This window comes from Leptonychotes weddellii, chromosome 3 (assembly GCF_054177405.1).
Source record: "Leptonychotes weddellii isolate Sample4059 chromosome 3, ASM5417740v2, whole genome shotgun sequence".
Taxonomy (NCBI): domain Eukaryota; kingdom Metazoa; phylum Chordata; class Mammalia; order Carnivora; family Phocidae; genus Leptonychotes; species Leptonychotes weddellii.
Genome location: NC_138371.1, coordinates 126,107,549 through 126,122,143, shown reverse-complemented (window position 1 = coordinate 126,122,143; position 14,595 = coordinate 126,107,549).

Sequence of the window (14,595 nt, the reverse complement as noted above, 5' to 3'; positions counted from 1 at the left end):
ACAGCCTTGTATATGTTTTTGCAAATATGCATGCATATATCTGGTGGAGAACTTCCTAAAAGTGTAATTACTGGACCCAAAGTTATGCACCTAAATGTGTAATGGATATTGCCAAATTATCCTCCAGAGAAGTTATATCAATGTATACTCCTTCCATAATGTATATGAGCGTGTTCAGTCTATTATTTCTTAGTTATATGGCATTGGGCAAACAGTCCTAGGTAAGTAGCATGCTTCTTTTCGTTTCTTTATATTTACTATTTAGATTGAGTGCTATGCTAATGCGGCCAAGGCCATGAATTTGTCCACTAAGTAGTTAATGAGCTTTGCTAGCTGTTTAATCAAGGTTAGTTCTTTCTGTGGTCTGTGATTCCCAATAGGGACTAGAGGCGAAAATGGACAGATAGGCAATATTCTTGACCATTTCTGGATTTAAAGAGTGTACCTTTCTAATGGTGAATTATTGAAAGACTTAAATTTTAAAAAATGATAGTATTGCTCTGTTTTCTAAGCTTCATTATTTGTAGGGAGGCATTTATATTTAGTAACATGCTCTAAACAATTTAGAGAAAGAGGACTTACATTTATGAACAATACTTATTGCACAGAAATTGCTTTTCATAAACTGTTAGCTCCTTCGTGGCATAGACCATGGATGTTCTTCATGGCATTCCCAGGGGCTATCATAATGGCAAACATTAGGTATTCGGTGGATATTGAATGAAAGGATAGTGGAAAACTGAGAGGATTTGGGGGGTATGGATATTAATTACAATAAATATATATTCAGTGTTTTATCTAGTTTGCATTTCATTCACTCAGAGTGCAAGTCAACTTTGTGTTAGGGGCACAAGGTTCCTACTCTGAGTTGTGACCCTGCTGTCCTAGACAGATAACAATGTAAGCCCTCACTTAATTGTCTTTGCTGCTTTTCTTTGATCTAAATTAAAAGTTAAATTACTCTTTTAAATAACATTCATGTTTTCCTCGTCCAATTCACTTATTCCTTTTTATAGTTGTTGTTATTATTATTATTATTAATCTCTGCCAGGCCTGATTTAAAGAAAAGTCCAGCCTTTTCAATAACTGCATCCCAAAGTCACTTGAAAGGAGCCTTGTGAATGATCAGGAATGCTGTTGGCTTTTCTGAATGTCAGCACATTAAACGCAGGATCCCAGCTTCTGGAAACCTGTCACATCTGATATACTTTAAAAGGATTTTGCAAAGAGCTCATTGGCAATGATATGTGTGGATTAGGAAACCATCTGCGGAAGGCCCGGATGTTTGCATGGAGCTGTTTTCTCTGAAACCACAGCAGCTTTTAATCCCACCACGTCCCTGCCTGCTTTTGTCTCTGGAGGGCCCTGGGCTGCGCTGGTGTCCTCGGTCGGCTTCATCTGGGTGGAAATGCAAGCCAGGCAGGGGCTGCCCTCCAGTTGTTGAATATCCCAAGTGTAATCTGGACCACGATTAGGAAAGAGGGACAAGAAGAGGAAGCTTTGCAGGGGATCCCTCTCTGGGTCACTATGGAAGCATTAGAACCACCGTGTCACCTGGAAGTCAAGCCTAGGGCCACAGGCAGAGTCCCTCTCCCACACCCACATGCACACTCATTTCATCCAGGAGCAGAAATCAAGAAAAAGCCAGTCTGGGGGAGGAAAGGAAGTGATTCAGAGCATTTGGCAATCATCATCAGCACTAAGCGGATTCGCAGGAATTTCTCTGAGCAAGATACTGGGTGTGTGGTTTAAGCTGCCCTTTGACTCCAGAGCCCTTTGTCCAAGTGTGACAAAATACCAGCAGAGAGTGACAAGAGCCGCAGCATCACCCTCGCGTCAGGCCGAGGGGATGGTGTGAATTCTTTCCGACGGATAGGCCGAGAGTTGTGTTGTCCAGTTTGCAAGGCGTTTTACCGGGCTTAATCAGTCAATCCCCACACCACTATGGGGAGGTAGGTCAATGTTATTATTATTCCAGGTCTACAGCTGAGAAACTAGCACACAGATGGTGACCGCTACAGAATTTCTCTATGGGAGGGCCTTAGGGACAACAATCTGGTCAGAAGGGGGATGGGGCGGATGGTGGTAGGAATGTGTCCTGCAGTCCTGTTTGCCAAACATTTTGTAGACAACTGAGAAAACCCCAAACACGCCCGACCTGCACCGCTACCACTCCCATTGGCCACGGTGACGGCCGTGACTTTGCCAGTGGGGGGTTCTCCTGGTACACCCGCGGTGGCATTGGGTTGGGGTTCGGGTGGTCGGGCCTCGCCACCCTTTGTCAGAGCTCCCCATTTCACAGCCCATGATCCCACCTCCTGTATGGACTTGTGGGACTCTGGGGTTGAAAAGGGCCTTGGAGATTATCCAGTCCAACTCCCCCTGAAGGGGATGCAAAGCAGACGTCAAAAAAAGGAAAATTCATCATGATGGGTGCCCTGTAACTGAGACAGGTAATTTTCATGTGCAAAAACTGTACCCAAAGAATTTGAGCATATGTGTGTGTTGGGGGGGGGCGGTTGGAGCTCATTTCTGTTCATTTTGACAAGACGTAAGGCACGTAGTATAAATAAACTACTTCATTTGGACACGGCTAGTCATCATTCCGTAGTAAAAGCCATAAACAGAGTTTGGCAATGAAAGGAGCAAAGTCCAGAAGGAAGGAAATGTGACCGATGGGCTGAGGGCTTTGCTGCTCCTTTGTTTTGAAGGAACACAAATATGTTTCTTTCAGATCAATTGCAGTTAACGTTAGCGTCTCTGTTGTAGTAAGAAAACTTCACAATTTTACCGGCGAGCCTAGTTCTCCAGGAAAGTCCCACGATTGTTTTCCACCTACATGTCTTCCCTGGTCACTTAGTGCCTTGGTGTCCCTTTTGTGGATTATCTTTTGTTATAATTGATAGTCTGCCAGTGTGTCCACGTGGTTCGTATTTGCATGATCTGTGTTCTCTTTCTCTGGTCACCTTCCCTGCACTGCGGTTCACAGCATTCTGCACAGTTGATGTTTCAAAGGCACTGACATGCAGGCGGCGTACTTCAGATCAGCAAAGGTGGCCTATGTTAAAAACAGCATTGCCTGAATGTGCATCCCGCATTTGGACTCCATGCAGTAGAAAGAGCTGCACGTTTATACTGCTATCTGCTGAAAGGGTAGGTTGGACTCAAAGAACGATTCATCTAGTTCATTCTACAGCTCTGTTAATCTGAGAAGCAGGAGGGGCGCCTGGGTGGCTCAGTCGTTGAGCATCTGCCTTCGGCTCAGGTCATGATCCCAGGGTCCTGGGATCGAGCCCCGCATCGGGCTCCCGGCTCAGCGGGGAGCCTGCTTCTCCCTCTCCCTCTGTCTGCCGCTCTGCCTACTTGTGCTCTCTATCTCTGTTAAATAAATAAATAAAAATCTTTAAAAAAAAAAAAATCTGAGAAGCAGGACCCTACTCAACTCTATCTACGGTAAACCACAACTGATTTTTTTTTTTTTTCCCCCAAGGCTCTAAGTTGCCTCTTTGCTCATGGCTCTGTGAAGAGCTCATGGAAGGGCAAGGTCAGTCCGGGTGTATCTCCCGATGGCTAAGAATGCCAAAGAGGCAGAGCCCGTTCACCTGCCTGTGATCTGTATTGGCTCCTGCTTCTTCTTTCACCTTCCTGAGATGCTCAGACCTGAGCAGCCCATGGGAAGCTCTCAGTGTGTGGCCGTGTGGGTTTGTGGTCTCTGTGCTTGGTGTGGTCCACATCCTCCTGCTTTGCTCCAGTGAGAGTCAGGGAGAAGGTGTTGTGTCATGACTGCTATTTTATCCCTTTTCCTCCCCTGTCCAAACCCACAGAGTCTAATCAGTACCCAACAAGCTTTATTACAGACTTGGCTTTCTCTGTGACAACTTAATGAAAAGGGACCTTAACTCCCCTTCTTGTTTCTCTCCATCCATTCCTTTGACTTGGACTCCACCCCACAGGAACTCACTCCGACAAATGGGTATGGTTGGCTTTCTCCATCCCTGGCCTGTAGGGATCTGGAAATAATTGACTCGTCTCACACTTCTTTCCAGAGCCGAACTTGTCTAAGTCAAATTGTGGTTTCTTCTGCTTCATTGGCTATTTGTTTTCTTAGCTCTGAAATGTGCTTCTGCCTCGCCACCCCCTCCGTCCTGTGTATCTTGTTTATCCAACGTGGGTGGTTGCCAATTTAAAAGAAAGAAAATGACCGGGTAGGGCTCTGAATAGTTTAGCAGGGGGAGGAAGGGGACAGGAGGGCAGAGAAAGAGGGACTGGGCCACTTGGAAAACTTTCGGCTGAATAGGGCCTTGCCAGCCAAAGATCCATGATAGATGTCTGCAGAGTAGATTGGCTAAGTGCTGTCTCACGCCCATAGGAGCCCTCTTGTGAAATATAGATTTTTTTCCTCCCATTGTCTACCATCTACCAATTCTTTATTAGTCTTTTTCCTTAGGACTCACTCTTTCTTTCTTGGAAAGGATTTTCATTTTATTGTTATTTCAAGGGGCTGGGATGGTTTACCCAACATTTAAAAAAAAAAAAAAACTGTGGGAAAATATACATACCATCAAATTTAACCATTTTAGAATGTACAATTCAGCAGCATTGAGTACATTCACAATGTTACGTAACCATCACCACTATTTCCAGAATTTTCTCATTATCCTAAACAGAAACCTTGTACCCACTAAGCAAGAACTCCCCATTCCCCCTCTCCCAGGCCTCTGGTAACTTCTATTCTATTTCTGTCTCTATGAATTTGCCTATTCCAGGTACTGAAATATAGTTTTGAAGTCTTAGTTTCCTTAAAGAGGTAATAATTGGCTTCAAGCCTCAATGCGCTTCCATTAGATTGCTGAATGACCATCTGGCAGGCTGAGTGGTTCCTTGAACAATCCAGGAACCGATGGCGCACCTGAACTACTCACACGATGGCTCCTAGCGAACAGTTTCACTTTTCTTCATATTATGCTCTTCAGAAGCCTTACTGTGTCCCTCCCCTTCTATTATTATATTTTAAAAATAGTTTACTAAAAACCGGTTTGTCATAAAAAGGTGGCAGTTGCCCCAGTCACTGTAATTAGGAGAAGAGTCTAGATTCTAGGTTTTGAAACAAGTATCTTTTATTCCTTTTTTAAAATTGTGTGCCTGGGTGGCTCAGTCGGCTAAGCGTCTGCCTCTGGCTCAGGTCTTGATCTCAGGGTCCTGGGATCGAGCCCCGTGTTGGGCTCCCTGCTCAGCACGGAGTCTGCTTCTCCCTCTCCCTCTGTGCTCCCCCTGCTCATGCTCTTTCTCTCAAATAAATAAAATCTTAAAAAAAATAAAATAAAATTGTGGTACAATATATACGTATTAACACAAAATTTACCATTTTCACCATTTTTAAGTGTGCAGTTCTGTGGCATTAAGTACATTCCCACGGTTGTGCTCCAACTCGCTGTTCGCCTCCAGAACATCTGGATTTTCCCAAACTGAAACTCTGTCCCCATTAAAAACAACTCTGCATCTCCCCCTTCCCCAGCGCCTGGTAACCACCATTCTATTTCCTGTCTTTATGAATTTGCCTGTTCTAGGTGCTGCGTATAATTCCCTCTAATTGACTCAATGTCTATAAATCCTACTCAATAGCAGCAATGGGATTTCACATCAAGGGGAAAGGGAGTTGTTAAACTTCTGGTCTTTATTTCAGGCATCTGTTTTCACACAGGTGGACCTGGAGAGATTTACAACTGGGTTCCTTGTTAAGAGATTGGCTTTTTGAGATTCGTTTACGGTGATAAGGAAACCGCTTTAGCAAATGTTGCCCATATTGGGTTAGTTTCTTCTTAGGAAATAGGAATCACATGTTTCTTTGGCTACAGGTGGGGCTTGCAGATTTCTAAAAGGGAAATTACTTCCTTGAGGGACTGTTGACTTAGTTAACGGTGGTTGAAGGGTGGCCCCTGGGGTGCATTCAGAACACTTTCAAATTCCTTTGGGATAAGAGTGTAAATAAAACTTACTCTTGTGGCATGGGAAGGAGAGCTTCTAGAACTGGAACAGGCCACTCAGGTAACCCACCTCAACGTTGTGTTTAGAGAAGTTGTCACTACTTTTCATTTTTTGGTGAGGTAGAGGAAGGATAGAGGAAAGGATATGAGTTTGTTTTCTGCCATCTTGGTCCAGAAAGGTTCAAGACAAATGTGCAGACGTAATTAAAGATAAACAGAAGAGCAAGAGCACAGAATGATCTCTCTGTGTAGAATGCTCAGGACCCATGTTTCCCCGTGAAGCATTTTCTGGAACTTTTCTGTAACAATTCAGCCTCTAACTTTTCCTTCTCTGAAACCCTCCCGCTCTTTTCCAAGTCACTCAAACTGCAGTACAATTGTCTTAAAAAATTCTTTACCCGTGTTTAAAGCCTGACATACTTCCCAGAGGGTCAGAGAGCAAACTCATTGATGACAAGAATCGGGTGTTTACCATTGCATCTGATCTTGGACAAGCTTTTATTAACCACTGAACATAGCCTTTGCCCACAGGCAGCCATCAATCACAGTTTGGTGAGATTGTTACTAGAAGGGAAGATATCTTTATTTGGCTTTCTAGGCTTTGTTTTTTTTTTTTCTGACTTTTCATTCTTTGCCTACACCTTCCCTCTTTTCTCCTCCCCATTAGTGAGAATTCCCTCTTTTCCTTCTGTGCTGCCTAAGGCGGGAGCCCATGAGCTTTCAAGGGCAGTGGAAAAAATACTGGATTTGGAACCAGAAAATATGGGTTTAGGTCCTGAAACCCTATGTCCTGGGCAGGCATTTGTGTTCTCATCTGTAAAGCTAAGCATAACAATACTTCCTCTGTAGGGGGAAGAGCTTGCTGTGGGGAATAAGCATGGGGTAGGTGTACAAGTGCGTTGTAACATGTAATGCTATGTAGGGAGGTTGATGGTTAAGGATGTGGCTTTGGGGGCAGCTTGCCTGTGTTTGAACCTTGGCCATGTCACTTGAACTCTGTGTCTCAGATTCCCAATCTGTAGAACAAAAATAATAATATCTGCCTCACAGGTTTACTCTAAGACTCCAACAATCTTAATATGTGTGTAGACATGGAGTAAGCACCATGTGAAATGATGATGATGGTTATGTAATCATAAAGAGTTATTATTACTGAATGCAGATAAATTCTAGTCCGAGACTCAGTTTTATCATTTGTTCTTATCTCCCACCCCAGTCTGCAAGGTGTTTCCCCTTGGATATTTTACTATCGCTCGAATGTCTTGCCTCAAATGGAATATATATTATGCAATCCAAGCATCCCCTAAACCTGCACTGCTGTTCAACTCCACCACTGCTGGTGAAGGACTTGATTCCATTGTATCCTCTTAACGCGAAAGACATTGTCCCCAGCTCTCTCAGCTGAACCTGAGTATGTTTGAAATAGCACATCCTGTTGATGACTCAGACATGGAGGATAGTGGGGAGAACAGAGTCAAGGAGAACTCTGAAAGTATAAACGTGAGTAGCTAGGAACTAAGCACTGTTGATCTGTTAAAGGAGGTGTATGGTACATATCCACAACCTATGAAGCACAACACTTGGTTGTCCTGTGACACAGGAGATTCAGCTTGAAAGCACTGACCACCAGACTCAGTTGGAAATTCTAATTGTCATTCCTGTTGTTTCCCCAGCTTTAAGAGTGACAACCAACCAAGTGTTGTGCTTCATAGGTTGTGAATCTCAATGAAACCTGTCATAACCTCTGGGCCTCGGTCAGGTCCCCCTGAATATGTACCATACACCTCCTTTATCAGATTAAATGTGGTGTGGCATGTTGAAGTGTAGATTGGCATTTACTTGTGCAATTATTTGATTAGCAGCTGGTGTCCCCTCTGGGGTGTAACTCCATAAAGACAGATACCATATCTGCTATTACCATTTTATCTCCACGACCAAGAAGAAGAAAGGAAATTGTATCAGTTGACTGAATATATGAAAGCCAAAACATACTAATATTAATAGGATTATTTCAAGAGCCACTCAACATCCCATGGAAATTCCAAATTCTAAATCTTTAAACCCCATTTTAAAGAGAAAACTTCAGGTCAAATTAAACTCATATCAGAGTAGTTAAGGGGATAGGCTTAAAGTTCAAACCTTAACTTTCTACTTATGAGCTGGGAGACCTGGGGCAAGTTACTTAGCGTCTCTAAACCTCGACTTTATCAGTTGTAAAACCAGTTTAATAATACTTAATCTCCTCAAGTAGAGTACAACACTCGGCACATAGTAGGCATTCAGTGAAAAGTAGTAATTATTATTAACCAACTGTTTTGACTGGAGTTTCCACAGCGTACAAATGAATCTTCTTGTGTCATTCCTGCACATGAAAATAATGAATTAGTGACTAGCGATGGGCCATAACAACAAGCTTGTTGGAGATCAAAATCGCTACATTAAAAACCTTTGGGATCTCACTTTTCTAGTTCAAAAATGAAAACACAGATGTATTCTTGATTACGTGTATCCTAATCCTATCTGAGCTGTGTTTAAAAAAAATCTACCACGTGAAAAACTTGACACATGTTTATGACAGCATTTTTGAGGTGCAATTTCCATTTTGATGTGTTGTTTCACAGATTGTATTGCTGACAGTTAGGCAGGATGGAAAAGAAGATATCAAGTTGACATCTTGGATAGATGAAACTTCAGCTGAATGGGACAGGGCAGTCCACGCAGGGCTATAAGGAAGAACACTGTGAGTGGAGCAGTAATCTCAGTGTGTGCCCAGAGACACAGACGGATTGCCAGGCTGGGATGTGACAACAGTGAGTAGGTTGGCTTTTGCTCTCTCATGACACACTGTCAAATGTTTTTGAAGAATTGATCGTGTGCGTTCATAAGTTGGAAAGAAAGAAAAAGAAAAGTAATTCCCCTGCTATTGCTTATGAAATAGGTTGAAAGGAGGATCAGAAGAGCAAGAAATCTAATAAAATATTTGGCATGTGAGCCCATTATCACAGATCACAGACTAAAATCTTTGTAAGTGGTTTCTTCTGGGCTGCTCTTAGAGTTGACAGAACAGAAGTTAGACTGAGAATTGGAACATCTGGGTTCTACTCCTAGCTAGACTAGCCATATGATCTTAACAAACCACTTATTTCCAGGCCTCATTTGTTTGATTTATAAAACGAGAATAATATAATAATATTTATTCTCTTAATTCATGAAATTGTTGTGACAATCACATTAAATGGATGAAAAATCTTTGAAGAATATGAAGCAGAATATGTGTTCTTATTGTATATATTTCTCCAGGGTTTATTCCTTATTTCCCAATTACATTTTTTTTATGTTTCAAAAATTTTCCAAATTTCCCCTCAGCTGTCAGAAATGCTTAGCAAATATGTCCGTTGCTTATTGAAAAGATGAGCTTGGGGCTCGTTTGCAATGGTTACTGTGCACATAACACTTTCTTCTGAGATGCCTGTCTGTCCTTCCAGCAATCCTGCAGGAGATCCACAAAGTAGGCTGAAATACACTGACTGATTTTAAAGATAACAATCTGTCTAGTGCCAGGAGGGAACCTGATTACATTTCTAAGGAGGCTGGGAGGACTGTTTAAAATGAGGCACTTTTCTTAGGGTTGGCAAAATAGATTAGCTAATAGCCTCACAATGTACTGATTTATCTTGATTTACACATAATTACTATTTGAAACCCAAAGGTCAGGAACGACTACAGCAGAACCTAAGACCCCATTGCTATCTTTATGTGGGCTTAAGAAATAACAAAAAAAGGGGTGCCTGGGTGGGGCAGTCAGTTGAGCGCCCAACTTGGTTTTGGCTGGGCTCATGATATCAGGGTGGTGGTCTCAGGGTTGTAAGATAGAGCCCTGCGTGGGGCTCCACAATCAGGGTGGAGTCTGCTTAAAACTCTTCTTCTCCCTCTGCACCTCCCCCCCCATGCCTGCTCTCTCTGTCTCTCTTTCAAAAAAAAAAAAAGAAAGAAAGAAAGGAAGGAAGGAAGAAAGAAAAGAAATAACAAAAAATTTATCACCAATTATAATTTTAAGATATTGGTGATTGTTAGCAGGACCTGATTTCAGAGATTTTAAAGCGGGGGAAACAATGTGACTTAGAGTTAATAAAATATGGTATGGAAAGGACATGCCTTCTTCATTAATTTAATCCCCACAACAGACCCTTGAGGAAGATGGTTTTTTTCCTCACTTTACAGGTAAGGAGACTGAGACACAAATAAGTTACTCCACCAAATGATTCTATTTTATTATATTCTTTAAGATTTTTATTTATTTATTTGAGAGAAAGAGAGCGCACGTGCACAAGGTGGGGGGGTGCAGAGGCAGAGGGAGAGGGAGAAGCAGAATTCCGGTGAGCAGGGAGCCCGATAAGGGGCTTGATGCCAGGACCCTGGGATCATAACCTGAGCAGAAGGCAGACGCTTAACCAACTGAGCCACCCAGGTGCCCCTCCACCAAATGATTCAAAACTGGTAAATAATAATCCTGGAATTTAGATCCAGGTCTGTCTGATTCCAAAGCCTATAATGTCATGTTGGGTTTTGTTGTATGTGGACCTGTCAAGGAGTTTGACTCTCCCTCTGACGGTATTGTAAGATTGGAAGATGTTTGGCTGGTGCCTTGTGTGTCCTAGCTGGATGTTCCTCCTTTTAAAATCATGAATCACATTAGACTTTCACGGGATGACTGACCCCAGAATGAGATTAGACTCAAGTGACCATCTTGCTCAGGCGTCTGCCTGCAGACGCACTCCTCATGCTGCCCTTGTCAGAGAGGGGGCCATCCGCCAAGGACTTGAGGAGGACGCGGTGTGTGGCAGGACTGAAGCAGACTGCTTTCCAGTACAGGGCTTTTTCAGGATACTATTTCCCTTTTCAGTTTGAATGAGAAATTTGTAAGTTCAGAAACAACAACAAATATAGCCAACACTCTGTGCTCACCAGCCAGAAGGAATAGATGCACTGGTTTTTTATCATACTTGCTTCAGAAATGTCCAAATTCCTTCTGTTCCCTTTCCAGTCCCATTCTGTTTCCCCTTCCCCAGACACCACCACCGTCATGAATTTAGTGTGCATCTTCCAATTCAGGTCTTTGTGCTTTCCCTACATAACATATCTTAATAGTGTACTTTAAAAATATTTGCAGAGAGGTGGGGACATGTTACACTTCTCATGCTGTGACTTTTCCCTGCTCATTTCATGTTAGATTCCTAGGATGTAACCATGTTGGTTTATAAAAATCTAGTTGATTGATTTCAACTTCTGCATTGTGCTCCATCATGTGGATATAGCACGAAATCTATTACTTCCCCTATTTTTGGCTATCACCTAGAATGTTATAGTAAACCTTCTTATGTAGCTCCTTGGACACATAAGGGGCATTTCTTCCAGGATTAATACCTGGGATGCCACAGCGGGGTCATAGGTCGTGTGTATCTGCAACATTATGAAGTGTTCTCTAATGTTTGAGTTGATTTACACTCTTACCAGCCATGTATGAGTATTCCTATTTCCCCCACACCTCCAATAACACTTGGTATTGTCAAACTTTTTAAATCTTGCAAATCTGATGAGTGGGATTGTGTGAAGCCTCTCCTGAGGATCTCCTCTCCTGAGGATCTCCTGAGGCTTCACACCATCCACCTTCTATCCTCACATGAGTGTCCGAGGCAGACAGGGAGGGGGTGGGCAGGCCAGGGTGTGGCCTGTGGTGTGTGTGGAATATATGTCATGCTCTGAGTCTGATGACTGCTTCTGTACCCACATCCTGTTAGTTGACAGGACTATGTGGCCATAACAATATTGACCCTAATTTTCTTAAGTGTAGGCTTCTTTCTGTTTATTGGTTGGTTACATTCAGGAGCCGCTCTTCCTGGTGAGCTTGTGGATCAGAAAACACCTCTAGCCAAAGGCCCTTGGCAGAAAACATTCTGCTTCCCATGTCTCTTGAGAAACTATGTCACACAGTGTCGAAGTAGACATGGAAGCCATGACTTGTTGGCTGTGATTCTCCCTGAGCCTCTCTTCCTTAACTCTTCAAGTTCACTTAAGCATTAGATCTTGGTAGTGTTGAGGAAACTGGGATTTGGGGCACACATTTGCTTAGACGATCCTGGGAAAGTTATCTCTCTCTGAGTTGCATTTTTCATCTGCAAAATGATGACCGTGATAACACCTGCCCTATTAGGTAGGATTAGGTGAGGTAATGTAGTAATGCAGTAAGAGCTGATTACATGTTGGCTATTTGTGGTGATAACTATTAGATTTATATGTGGGATTACAGGTCACAGTGAACGACATAAGTGCCACAGGATTTGCACTGGTCTCCAAGTTCCCTATATAACGTACTGGGCCATTTGTGTTTTTAACCTGGAATAGAGAAGGTAAAGTGGAGGATCAAGGGAATGTATTTTATTTGACCTGCAAGATACTATTTCTTATTTTAATTTGATTCAACTTTTAAAACTGGGAACTTTCAAATACATATCTTGGGTTCTTGCTTCTCTTAAAAACTTGAAGCTCTGGGGGTGCCTGGGTGGTTCCGTTGGGATCGAGCCCAGCATTGGGCTCTGTGCTCAGCGTGGAGTCTGCTTGTCCCTCCCCCCCCCCCTCTCTCTCTCTCAAATAAACAAATAAAACCTTTAAAAAAAAAACTGAAGCTCTGGTAATACTGGGTCAGGTACCTATGTATTTAAGATAATCCCAAGAAGCCCTTCTCCATGGGGCACACTTTCTCCTGTTTGTCATAGCCCCCATGTTGGCACACTGGATGTCTAATTTATTAACACCTCTGCCTGGCCCTGGTGGGGAGCTGAATTTCCACTTCCTGCTTTTGTGCTCACCAGTCTTCAAGTTCCTTCACGATGATTAAGCCATAGTTCTCTGAGCTTCCAGGGATTGGGGTGGGAAAGAGGGAAGAGAAGTAGAGTTTGGTGATGGGCCAGCTCGGTGCCAGACATTTGTGCCCCGCACTTTCCACACACTATATTATTTAATCTTCACAGTAGCTGTGAGGTAAATACTATTATCCTCAAGTACAAATTACAAAATATGTATTACAAATGGTTAAGCAAGCTTGGTAAGTTGAATAACTTGCTCTGGGTCACACCGCTACAAAGAAGCAGAGCTGGTATTTGAGGCCCTGTGGAACTCCTTAGCCTTTTCTGTCTGTTACGTTGTGCTGAAGGAGAGGAAATTAGCTTATGGGAGGCTCTGGTGTCCTTCATGCTAAGGCTCCACCTTGATGTTCTGGCATTGTTACTGCTTTTCAGGTCTGCTCATGGGGAGGGCTGGGGTGGGATCACAGGACGAAGTGCACCTGTGTGAGCCCCTGGGCATTGTTTACTAGTTCCTGATTGGAGCTACGTCCTCCTTCAGTGACCGGCACCCGAAGGTCAAGGACCTCGCTAGTTGTGCTTCTAACTCTTCAGGGATGGTTTTGAGTTTGTCTGTGCCCCAACATGCTAGGAGGCAGAGGTTTTGAGCTTCAAGAGTTAGGCCACTTATTTACCTGTCTCAGACTTCCCAGCCCAGTTCTGGAAAGTCAGAGAAAATGTTTGGGAGTTTGAGCAAGCGGAAACAGGATGTGTTCCCTACTGGAGGTAATTGCATGGCTGGCGGAGTAGTAAATGGTAATGAGGTAGGTGAGGTCACACAACAGAGATGCCTCTGATTGGCTGAGGAATGTTTCTCTTACCTGGATAAATATTTTGCAGTGGTTACCTGGGCGAAAACCAGCTTCCTGTAAAGGGTTGATTTAAAAGCAACAACAACAACAAAGACTCTTGTGGGCTGAGTGCTCTGTACTATGTAATTATTTTTCAACTAAAGATACCAACTCAACTTTATGCAAAGGGAAGGTTCAAACACAATTCTCATTGGCCAAGGAATAGTCCAAAGTGTGTAACTATTGCTCCATAGTTTCAAAGGTGAGAACCACTTGTTCCCTTGTTCTTCAAACAGAATTCAGAGCTATAGAAACCTCCTTAAATTAAAAAAAAATTTTAAAAAAGCGCCATTGAATTTAGCACTCACAGTTCAGTAGAAAAGTCTTAGAAATCAGAAGACTTAATCCAACATCCTTGGTGAGAGAACTTAACTTTTTTAAGCCTTTGTTTTCACCCATATAAATGAGATAATAATATGTCAATTTCTACCTGGTGCTGTGAAGTTCAAGTGAGATTATGTTCAGTTCATGCAATGAATATTTATTGCATGTTGACCATGTGCCAGGCACTATGCTTGATGCTGGGAACAAAAGATGGAAGGGTCCTTGAGCCTCAGATGCTCCGGGTTTACTGGGGACAGACCCTGTTCCATCCGCTAAAGGATGGCCAGGACACAGGAGTCCATCCTGTGGGACAAGAGCCCACGGAAGGCCACAGACTCAGTGTGGGATGGCAGTGGCTGGGGGTAGCACTGTTCTGGGTCTGGAAGGTGTACGAGGCTCCACCAGGAACAGACAGGGGATGACAAGGTGGGAAAGAGCCTGTGGATGTGGTGCAGCATGGGGAGGTGTTCCTCAGCGTCAAGTGGGGCACCAGGAAGTGGGGGTGGGGAGATGAAGCTGGGAGGTGGGAGAGCAGGG